This window comes from Hemitrygon akajei, chromosome 3, assembly GCF_048418815.1.
Source record: "Hemitrygon akajei chromosome 3, sHemAka1.3, whole genome shotgun sequence".
Lineage (NCBI taxonomy): Eukaryota > Metazoa > Chordata > Chondrichthyes > Myliobatiformes > Dasyatidae > Hemitrygon > Hemitrygon akajei.
This window is the reverse complement of record NC_133126.1, coordinates 14,506,086-14,516,613: the sequence shown is the minus strand read 5'-3', so window position 1 is coordinate 14,516,613 and position 10,528 is coordinate 14,506,086. Positions and strand designations below refer to the sequence as shown.

The 10,528-nt window shown below is 41.3% G+C and overlaps 1 protein-coding gene across 1 annotated transcript in view; it reads right to left on the bottom strand.

Annotated features, from left to right (window-relative positions):
• Positions 1 to 133: 133 nt before the first annotated feature.
• ccnk (cyclin K) overlaps positions 134 to 10,528 on the bottom strand; it is a 61,817-nt gene continuing 51,422 nt past the window's right edge. The window contains exon 13 of the mRNA XM_073039209.1: positions 134 to 2,560. The gene's annotated coding sequence lies outside the window, so the exon portion shown is untranslated. The remainder of the gene's footprint in view (positions 2,561 to 10,528) is intronic.

Sequence of the window (10,528 nt, the reverse complement as noted above, 5' to 3'; positions counted from 1 at the left end):
TGCGTGTACAGGCACTCGAGTATATGTGATTTTGAAACCCGCAGAGGAAAACACAATTAATTGTTGTAAACTCATGTTCTTGTCATTAAAATGTTCACAAATTTCAAGGTAAATTTATTATGAAAAGATGTAGATGTCACCATATAGTCCTCTGAGATACATTTTCTTGCAGGCATTCACAGTAGAATGGAGAAATACAATAGAATCAACAAAAAGCCCTCCGTACAAACATCGATTGACAAACAACCAATGTACAAAAGAAAACTCTGCAAATACAAAATAAACAAAAATCATAAACAGACAGAGGGAAAGGTAAATATATACATAAAAACTGAGAACGTGAGTTGTAGTGTCATTGAAAGTGAGTCCAAAGGTTGTGGGCAACACACACAAAATGCTGGAGGAACTCAGCAGGCCAGGCAACATCTATGGAAAAGGGTAAACAGTCGACGTTTTGGGCCAAAACCCTTCAAGTTCAGTGTTGAGGTGAGTGAAGTTATCTGTGCAGATTCAGGAGCCTGATGGTTGGGGGGTAATAACTGTTCCTGAATCTTCTGTCCACAATGCAGGGCTTCAACCCAAATCGTCTACGGTTCCTTTCATCCCACAGGTTTTGCTCAATTTGCTAAGTTGCTCCAGTAATTTATTTTTGCTCTCTTCTGTCCATTGTTGCATTTTAATGTTTTTGGTTTTAATGATTAATACATTATCCAGACTATCAGTGGAGAGTGTGCTACCGTTCCCAACCTTATTGGTCATTGCTGATATCTGTTCATTGCATGCACACCCTACTATTAATTTTAATCTTATTTTTGGAACTTAACCTATTAAAATAATTATCTACTTCCTCCACTAACTTTTGCTGAAGTTGCTGACTCAGCCTCAGTTCTATGATGGAGCTCTATCCTTTGCCTAATGACAAGGCTGTATTTCGAGATGTTGAGTATGTAGAATGTGTATCAGAGGCAATTTCCCATTCACCATATCAGTCCAGTCCTGCTATCCAACTCCTGTCCACTGAATATTTTGCACTTAGCTATCACCTTTCACATCCTTGGGATACTTCTAAATCAAAGTTCAAAGTAATTTTTATTATCAGAGTACATCCAACCCTGAGATTTGTTTTCCTGGGGTCATATTCAGAATGAGAATCAGGTTTAATATCACCAGCATATGTTATGAAATTTATTAACTTAGTGGCAACTGTACAACACTATAGATAAATATAGGGAAATAAGTAAATGAACTACTGAGTATATATGTGTATTAAATAGTTAAGTTAAAATTGTGCAAAAACAAAAATAATAAAAAACAAGTGAGGTAGTGTCCAAGGGTTCAATGACCATTTAGAAATTGGATGGCAGAGGGGAAGAAGCTGTTCCTGAATCGTTGAGTGTGTGCCTTCAGGCTTCTGTACCTCCTTCCTGACAGTAGCAATCCGTAGATGGCATGTCCTGGGTGATGGATGTCCTTAAAATGGATACTGCCTTTCTGAGACAAAACTCCTTGGAGATATCTTGGATCCTATGAAGGCTAGTAATCATGATAAAGCTGCCTAATTTTACAACTTTCCACAGCTGCTTTCGATCCTGTGCAGTATCCACCATACCAAAGATACGGCTTGTTAATGCTTTCCATAATACATCAGTAGAAGTTTCTGAGGTTTTAGATGACGAACCATATCTCCTCAAACTCCGAATGTAATATAGTCACAGTTTTGCTTTCATTACGGCTGCATTGATATGATGCAAATCTATAGAATAGTAACTATAACAGAATCAATGAAAAATCAACCAGAGTACAGAAGGCAATGAACTATGCAAATGCAAACATAAATAAATAGCAATAAATAATGAGAACATGAGATGAGATAAAGAGTTCTTAAAGTGAGGTCATTGATTGTGGGAACATCTCAATGATGGGGCAAGTGAGTGAAGTTATTCCCTTTTGTTCAAGAGCCTGATGGTTGAGGAGTAGTATCTGTTCTTGAATCTGGTGGTGCGAGTCCTGATGGCAGCAGTGAGAAACAAGCATGGCCTGGGTGCTGAGGATTGCTTCACACCAAAGTAATTGCCCTTTGAACTGCAGTCAGTGTTCTATCAGTTAATGCAACAGCCAATCTGCACACAACTACTCCACTCAAACAACAGATGCTATAATGGTAAGTTCTTTATTCGTCAGGGTGGCAAAGTTATGGAGAGAAGACAGGAGAATGGGGCTGAGAGGGAAAATAAGTCAGCCATTGTGGAACAGTGGAGCAGGCTCGATGGGCCAGAGGCCTAATTTAACCCTTATGTCTTTTGGAATTTGAGACATTTGTCTTAAGGCAGCATTACATCCTTGGTTTTATATTCTAGTCCTCTTGAAATGAAAGCTAACGTTGCATTTGCCTTCCTGGTTGAGTCCAGAGGTTGATTGGAGGTTTATAATTATGTAAGTAAAGGCTCTGATCTCCCATGGAGGACAATAGAATACAGTGGCCTGTAGGTGTTAGTGCTTTAGATATGGCAGGCCACAATGAAAACAGAACATGCTGGAAAGACTGTAGATCAGGCAGCATCTGTGGAAAGAGAAAGATTTCGTTTCAAAGTGGAAAACCATCAGAAATGGCAAACAGAATTGATTTTAAGTTACAGAGAAAGTGAGAGAGGGAATAAGTGTGAACACAGAATTTACAATCTAACCCTTCCCTCCTACATAGACCTCTTTTTTTTCCTACCATTCAAATGCCTAAGTCTTTTAAATGTCCTTAATGTGTCTGTCTCTAGCACCACCCCCAGCTAATGCATTCCAGACATTTTCTACTCTTGGTGTAAAAACCCTACCATCTCTCCTAACCTGTCCTCAACTTAACCTCAAATGGATGTCCTCTGGTATTAGCTACTGCTGCTCTGGCTGGCCGCTCTGTCTATGTCTCTCATCATATTCATGTCACTCTCCTTTGCTCCAAAGAGAAAAGCCGTGTGAGTGAGAGTGTGTGGGTGAGAGAGTGCATTGTGTGTGGATGTGAGTGGGCACGTGAGTTGAGTGTGACTGAGCGAGCGAGCGTTGGTGCTGGTGGGGGGGGGTGGTTCTTACTGGTAGATCGTTAGGACAAAGGAAATATCTCTGGGAACATCACTAATAAATTGAGGCCAGGGTTGTCATGGAGATGAGCTATAAAACAGGCCAGCCCGTGGATGGGTTAATGGGGGAAGCTGGAGAAAACATAAAGGCTTTGAAATGTGGCAGCTAGGGTGTGAGAACATAAACAAAGTTTCAAGATGTTCTGTTGTTGAACAATGTGAATGGAGAGATAAACTGAGCCAATATAATAGAATGACTGGCCAGTCCTGACAGAAAGCTGGTTAGCTGAAGTTGTAGGATTTGACAGTGAGTCCAGAAAGCTGTAACATTTCCTGATGTGAGGTGTTCCTCAAAGACACTGCACTCTGAATCAGGTTTAATATCATTGACATACTGTATGTTGTGAAATTTGTTGCTTTGAGATAGCAGTAAAGTGCAATAAATTAATAAGTTCCAGCAAAAAAATTAAATAAATAAATAGTTCAAAATAGTTAGGTCTTTACTTGGAAAGCTTGAGATACAGCTTGGAAAAGACCTTCGACCCACACTGCCTGGCAATTTAACTCTACCCTAACCATAGCATGATTTACAATGACCAATTAAACCTACTAACTGATCCTTCTTTGGATTGTGGGAGGAAACCAGAGTGCCCGGAGGAAACCCACGTGCTCACGGGGAGAACGTACAAAAACTCCTTACAGACAGTAGCGAGAATTGAATCCGGATCACTGGTACTGAAAAGCTTTGTGCTAACCACTATGCCTCTATGCCTCTCTGCTCATAGACCATTCAGAAATCTGAAGGCAAAGGGGAAGAAGTTGTTCTTAAAATGCTGAGTGTGTGTCTTCAGGTTCATGTGCCTGCTCCCTGATGGTAGCAATGAGAAGAGGGCATGAACAAATGGTGAGGGTCCTTAATGATGGATGTCACCACCATTTGAAGATGTCCCTGATGTTGGGGAGGCTTTTGCCTGTGGTGGAGCTGGATGAGTCCACAAACCTCTGCAGCCTCGTGCATTGGAGCCTCCATCATACACACTTCAGTACATTCTGCCAGACAGACAGGTCGGAGCAAGTCAGGGTCGCCCCTGAGGACCAAACACAGGTGTTCTGCAGAGGTCAACCATGCTCATCAGATAGCTCAGTCACTTCTGCCTCAGTGCTGTACCTAATGGGGTGGGTGGGTGTGAGTGTGAGTGTGCGTGTGTGCCCTTAACTCCTGGTGGAGTCGTCGGGGTGCCGTCATGACAAGCTTTCTGCACCAATCTTTTTGGTGATTGCTCATCGTAAGGCATGTCTTGGGCATCTGAAACCTGATGGAGCCTATCCCTCTCCAGGTTTTTGGAGCTGGCTGGATTCGAACTCAGGAGCCTTTGCTCCAAAGTCCGGTGCTGATGCCACTAGCCGGCCTACCTAATGGGATGAGAATGGTTAAAACTGGAGAGCAGATTAGATCTTACTGCAGCGAGAACGAAGCAGAAACAAGAGACTCCAGGTATATGAATCTGGAGCAACACACAGACAAGAGGAATTCAGCAGATCCGACAGCATCTATTGAGGGAAAAAGTCAACATTGTGGGTCTAAGTCGCCAATGCCCTTGAATGGAAAATCCTACTGAAAGTAGAGGATACAGCTCAGACCATCGTGGGTAAAGCCCTCTCACATTGAGCACATCTACAGAGCATTGCCGCACAAAAGCAGCATCCACCACCCAGGATGTGCTCTCCTCACTGCTGCCATCAGGAAGAAGTTACAGGAGTCTCAGGACCCACACCACCAGGTTCAGAAACAGTTAATACCCCTCAACCAGCAGGCTCTTGAACCAAAGGGGTAACTTCATTCACCCTATCGCTGAACTGTTCCCAAAACCTATGGACTCTTTCACCTTATGCTCTCGACATTTACATTTCTTTATTTTTTCTCTTTTGTAGTTTGTTTTTTTGCACATTGGTTGTTTATCCATCCTGATGTGGCTGTTTATTGATTATTTTGTGCTTCTTGGATTTACAATGAATGGCCACAAGAAAATTAATTTCTGGGTTGTATAGGGTGACATATGCACTTCGATAATAAAATTGCCTTGAACTTTGAAGACTCTTCAAAAGTAGAAGGAATCTTTAGTGTGAACTTTTGAAATAGTTGACACAAAAAATTACTGATAAAAATTAGTAAGATTTAAAAAATCCTTCCTGTTATTACATTACATTGCTATTATATATTTACAAAGGCAAGTTGAAGAATATACAAGGCAGAACCGTCTGAGTCGCCATCCTTCGACTGTTCGCGGTACTAGTCCGCCCCCTACTGTTCACATTACAAAGCATTCTGAGAGCATATAGATCATCTCCCATTTACAAATCAACTAGTATTTTAAACCTAGTCAGAAATTCTTCAGAAGCAAAACCTGATAAAGGAGAGTACAATTAGCTTATATCAACTTGCTGGTTTCCTTCAAGTCGCTGGCAGAATATTTCATTCGCTTCTGGTGGGGAGTCAGATGTATTCCTGCAAATCAGTGCTTTCCAAAAACAAATTCTATTAGTACTATATACACCACTAAATACTGATGAAGGTGGAACCTCCATTTCTACATACCATGGAGTCACAGATAATCCCCATGTTCAGAGAGAGGCCAGGGAAGATATGAAGTTAATTGATCTAACAGTTAGGCTGGAAGACAAGTGTTTCCATCGCTTCTTCCCTCTTCCTTCCCAGCCCTGATGAAGGGTCTCAGTTCGAAACATAGACTGTAAGTCATTTTCATAGGTGCTGCCCGGATCTGCTGAGTTCCTCCACCATTTTGAGTGTGTTACTAATCGACCATTAGTATTGGTCTATAATTGTCACACGTACTGAAATACAATGAAAAGCTCTCTCGCTTGTGTGCCTTCCAGTCAGATCATTCCATACACAAGTACATCAGAGTAATAAAAAGGAAACAGAATGCAGAATAAAGTAAAAACACAAGAGATTCTGCAATTGCTGGAAATTCAGAGCAATGCACACAAAATGCTGGAGGAACTCTGCAAGTCAGACAGAATCTATGGAGGGGAATAAACAGTCCTGATGAAGGGTCTCGGCCTGAAATGTCAATTATTTATTCTCCTCCATAGATATTGCCTGACCAACTTAGCTTTTCCATCATTTTATGTGTTGTAGAATAAAGTATCACAGTTACAAAGAAAGAGCAGTGCAGCTAGATATAGAAAGCTCAAGGGTCTTTAGCATTAGGAGCCAAGAGGTTCAGAGATGAGGAGAAACTTCTTTAGCCAAAGGGTAGTGAATCTGTGGAATTCATTGCTATAACAAGTGTGGAGGCCAAGTCATTAGGTATATTTAAAACGGAGGTTGATAGGTTCCTGATTGGTCAGGACATCGAATGTTATGGGGGAAAGGCAGGAGAATGAGGTTGAGGGGGATAATAAGTCAGCCATGATGGAATGGTAGAGGAGACTCAGTGGACTGAATGGACTAACTCTGCTATATCTTATGAAGCTAACGGCAGAAATTTCAGGGATCAAGGTGCTGGTGGAATGGGAAAAACAGCCAGAATTTGTGAAATATGTTGGCAAAAATGACATGGGTAGAAGGGAGGGTGGCCCTCTGCAGGTGGAAGTAGGAATACCTTCTTCAACTGTGCAATCGGATTTCTGAATCCATAAACCTATGAAAACCACTTCATTGTTTGACTTTTATTTTTGAAACCACATTATAAAATGTGGTTTAGAATGTTTACACTGCAGTGTAGTGACAGGAGTGATAAATAGAGGGGGTGGAGGAGTTGATCAGATTAACTGTCTGGGGGAAGAAAGTTTTATGTCTTGCACTGTATTGCTGCCACAGAACAACATGTTAGTGATAATAAACTTGATTTTGATTCTGACGTAATTAAAAATATTACCTATAAACTATTAAATCTGGCTCAGTCTAGCGAGTGCAGGACTGGAGGAGTGCAGTTTGATGCATTGGTAAAGACAGTTACAGGAGGAAGGGCCTTGAGATTCCTGGATCACTGAGTCCACTTCTGGAATAGCAGATCCTATACATACCACATTGGTTTTAGCTTTGCTGAGAAACAGAGTTCTAATCAGAGATTCATTAAATCTGGATGTAGAAGAAATATTTTAAAATAAATAATACAAAAACACAAGTACAACTCCAATGCCATATATTTAAAGTTTGCTGATGACACCACTGTTGTTGGCCAAATCAAAGGTGGTGACAAATTAACAAGTAGGAGGGAGACTGAAAATCTGGCTGAGTAGCGCTACAACCACCACCTCTTACTGAATGCCAGCAAAACCAGACAGGAAACCTTTGGGAGGTTATTACAGGAGGAAACCTTTGCTAGCCCTCATCGGGGTATCTGATGTTGAGAGGGAAGGTAACTTTAACTTCCTTGGTATTATTATTTCAGAGGATCTGTCCTGGGTCCAGCATGCAACACATGGCAGCACCTCTACTTTCTTAGAAGCTTGCACAGATTTGGCATGTTATCTAACTTTGACAAACTTCTATAGATTTGCAGTGGAGAGTTGCACGATGGCCTGGTATGGAAACACAAATGCCCAAGAATGGAAATGTCTACAAAAAAATATTGAATACAGTTCCATCACAGTTAAAACCCTCCCCACTATTGAGCACATATAGAAAGAGCTGTCACAGGAAGGCACCATCCAGGCCATGTGCTCTTCTCACTGTTGCCATCAGGAAGGTGGTACAGGAACTTTATGCCCCACACCACAGTTGTTATACCTCAACTATTTGGCTCTTGAACCACAGAATAACTACACTCATCCCAACACTGAACTGATCCCACAACCCATGTACTCACATTTAAGGACTTTACAACAACTCATGTTCTTGATATTTATTATCGTTCTTTTTGTATTTTGCAGTTTTGTTATCTTTTCCATATTAGTTGTTTGTCCATATTTGTTGTGTGTTTTTACATTAATTCTATTGTGTTTCTTTGTATTTGCTGTGAATGCCCACAAGAAAATGAAAGTCAGGGTATATGATGACGTATATGTATTTTGGTAACAAATTTACTTTGAAATAATGAGCAAAATAGTGAGGTAGCATTCATGGACTGTTCAGAAATGTGATGGCAGAGTGGAAGAAGCTGTTCCTAAAATGTTGAGTGTGCATTGTTAGGCTTTTGGACCTCCTTCATGATGGTAGTAATGAGAAGAGGCCATGTCCTGCATAGTGGGGGTCCTTAATGATGGATGTCTCCTCTTTTGAAAATGTCCTAAACAGAGGGAAGGCTAGTGTCATGATGAAGCTGGCTGAGTCTACAACTCTCTGCAGCCTGTGCACTGGTACCCCCATATCAGATGGAATGCTCTCCATGGTCCTGTTGTAGAAATTTTCTAGCTTTTGATGAAACACCAAATCTCCTCAAACTCCTAATGAAGTTCTCTCAGCAGGTGGTGGATGGTCGTATGAGCAGTTGGTGCATACAAGAAGTCCTGATTATGTGACTACCAACACAAGGCAGACAATTTTTGAAGAGTTTTGACAATGGTTAGGGTCACCTGCCTTCTAAAGACACTGCCCAGAAGGTGAAGACAAACTACTTCTGTAGAAAAATTTGCCAAGAACAATTAAGGTTGTGGAAAGACGGCAATCGCCCACATCATGAACAAACAGATATCCAGGCAAGTGGAGAATATTCCATCACATCTCTGACTTGAGCCTTGTAAATGGTAGGCAGTCTTTGGGCAGCTTGGAGGCAAGTTACTCAGCAGAGGGTCCAGAGGTTCACAGGAATGATCACAGGGTTAATGCATGAGGAGCATTTGATTGGCGCCATTTGGCGCGTACCCACAGCAGTTTAAAAGAATGATGAGGATGAGGATCTCATTGAAATTATCAAATATTGAAAGGCCTTGATAGAATAGATGCAGAGATATATCCCATGGTGGGGCAGTCTCTGGCTTTATCCCAGAGGGTGAAGCCTCAGAATAGAAGATAGTCCCTTTAGAATAGAGATGAGGAATTTCTTTAGCCAGAGGGTGGTGAATCTGTGGAATTCATTGCTATAGATGGCTGTGGAGGCCAAGTCATTGGTTATATTCAAAGAGAGGGTTGGGAGGTTCTTGATTAGAAAGGGCGTCAAAGGTTATGGGGAGAAGGCAAGAGAATGGGGTTGAGAGGGATAATAAATAGAGCCAACTCAGTGGCCAAATGCTCTAATTTTGCTCCTATGTCTTATGATTTCTAGTCATGGAAACCAAGTGACAAATATCTGAAAAAGCTATATTATTTGGGAGTGTCTAGATTTATTTTAGAGGAATGAGATTATAGATTTAAAGGGTGGTTAAGGAATAGAGGGACAGTGATCACCCAAAGAACTGCAGTGATATGGAACTCACTGCTTAATAGTAACTGGTGAAGTCTGAGAAACTTACTTCAGTGAGAACTATTTGTAGTGTTGTGATTTAGAGCTGAAAATCAGGATCAGCCATACTGGTTCTTTTCCTGAACTGACATAGGTGCAGTTCTCTGAGTTCCCTCCCTTGGCAGGGTAATTTTCTATTATTAGAGGGCCTGACTAAACTAGCAAAAATCTGGGTCAGAATCAATTGGCCAGTCATCAACATTTGGCCGTAAGTGATACTCTGCATTAGTTGAGCATACCATGGTTACTGGATTTATAGCTCAGGATTCCCTAGGCCAACGTCAGCACCATTTGTGAAGAATTACAGGACAAATCACTTTGCCAAGATAACAGGGAAGAGCACAGACTCACAAAAAAAAGAGACTGCCTTCAAGAGGAGCGGCAACTTAATAGCTTGTAGTGAGCCAGGAGTAAGCTTCCACTTTTCAGTCATATTGGTACCTCCCTCCAGCTACGGATCCTCTTTGTTAAGAGTCCAGACAGCAGTAATGATTCGAATACCATGATCTACACTCAGTGGCTACTTTATTAGGTACAGGCATGGAACACGGTGTGGTCTTCTGCTGCTGTAGTCCATCTATATTAAGGTTCGACGTGTTGCCCATTCAGAGATGCTCTTCTGCACACCACTGTGGTAACACATCGATTTACTCTCGCCTTCCTGTCAACTTAAACCGGTCTGGCCATTCTCTTTTGACCTCTCATTAATAAGGCACTTTGTTCACTGAACTGCCACTCTAGATTTTCTTTTCTGTTTTTTTGCACTATTCTGCTGTGCATGAAAATCCCAGATGATCAGCAGTTTCTGAGATACTCAAACCACCCTTTTCTGGCATCAATAATCATTTTACAGTCAAAATCACTTAGGTTACATTTTTTCCCCGATTCTGACATTTGGTCTGAACAACTGAACCTCTTGAACATGACTATATGCTTTTATGCATCAAGTTGATGCCACATGATTAGCTGATTGGACATTTGCATTAATGTGTTTAGGGTTAGATGATAAAGTGGCCACTAACGGTATATTGCCACCACACCTTAAAAAATTGTAGA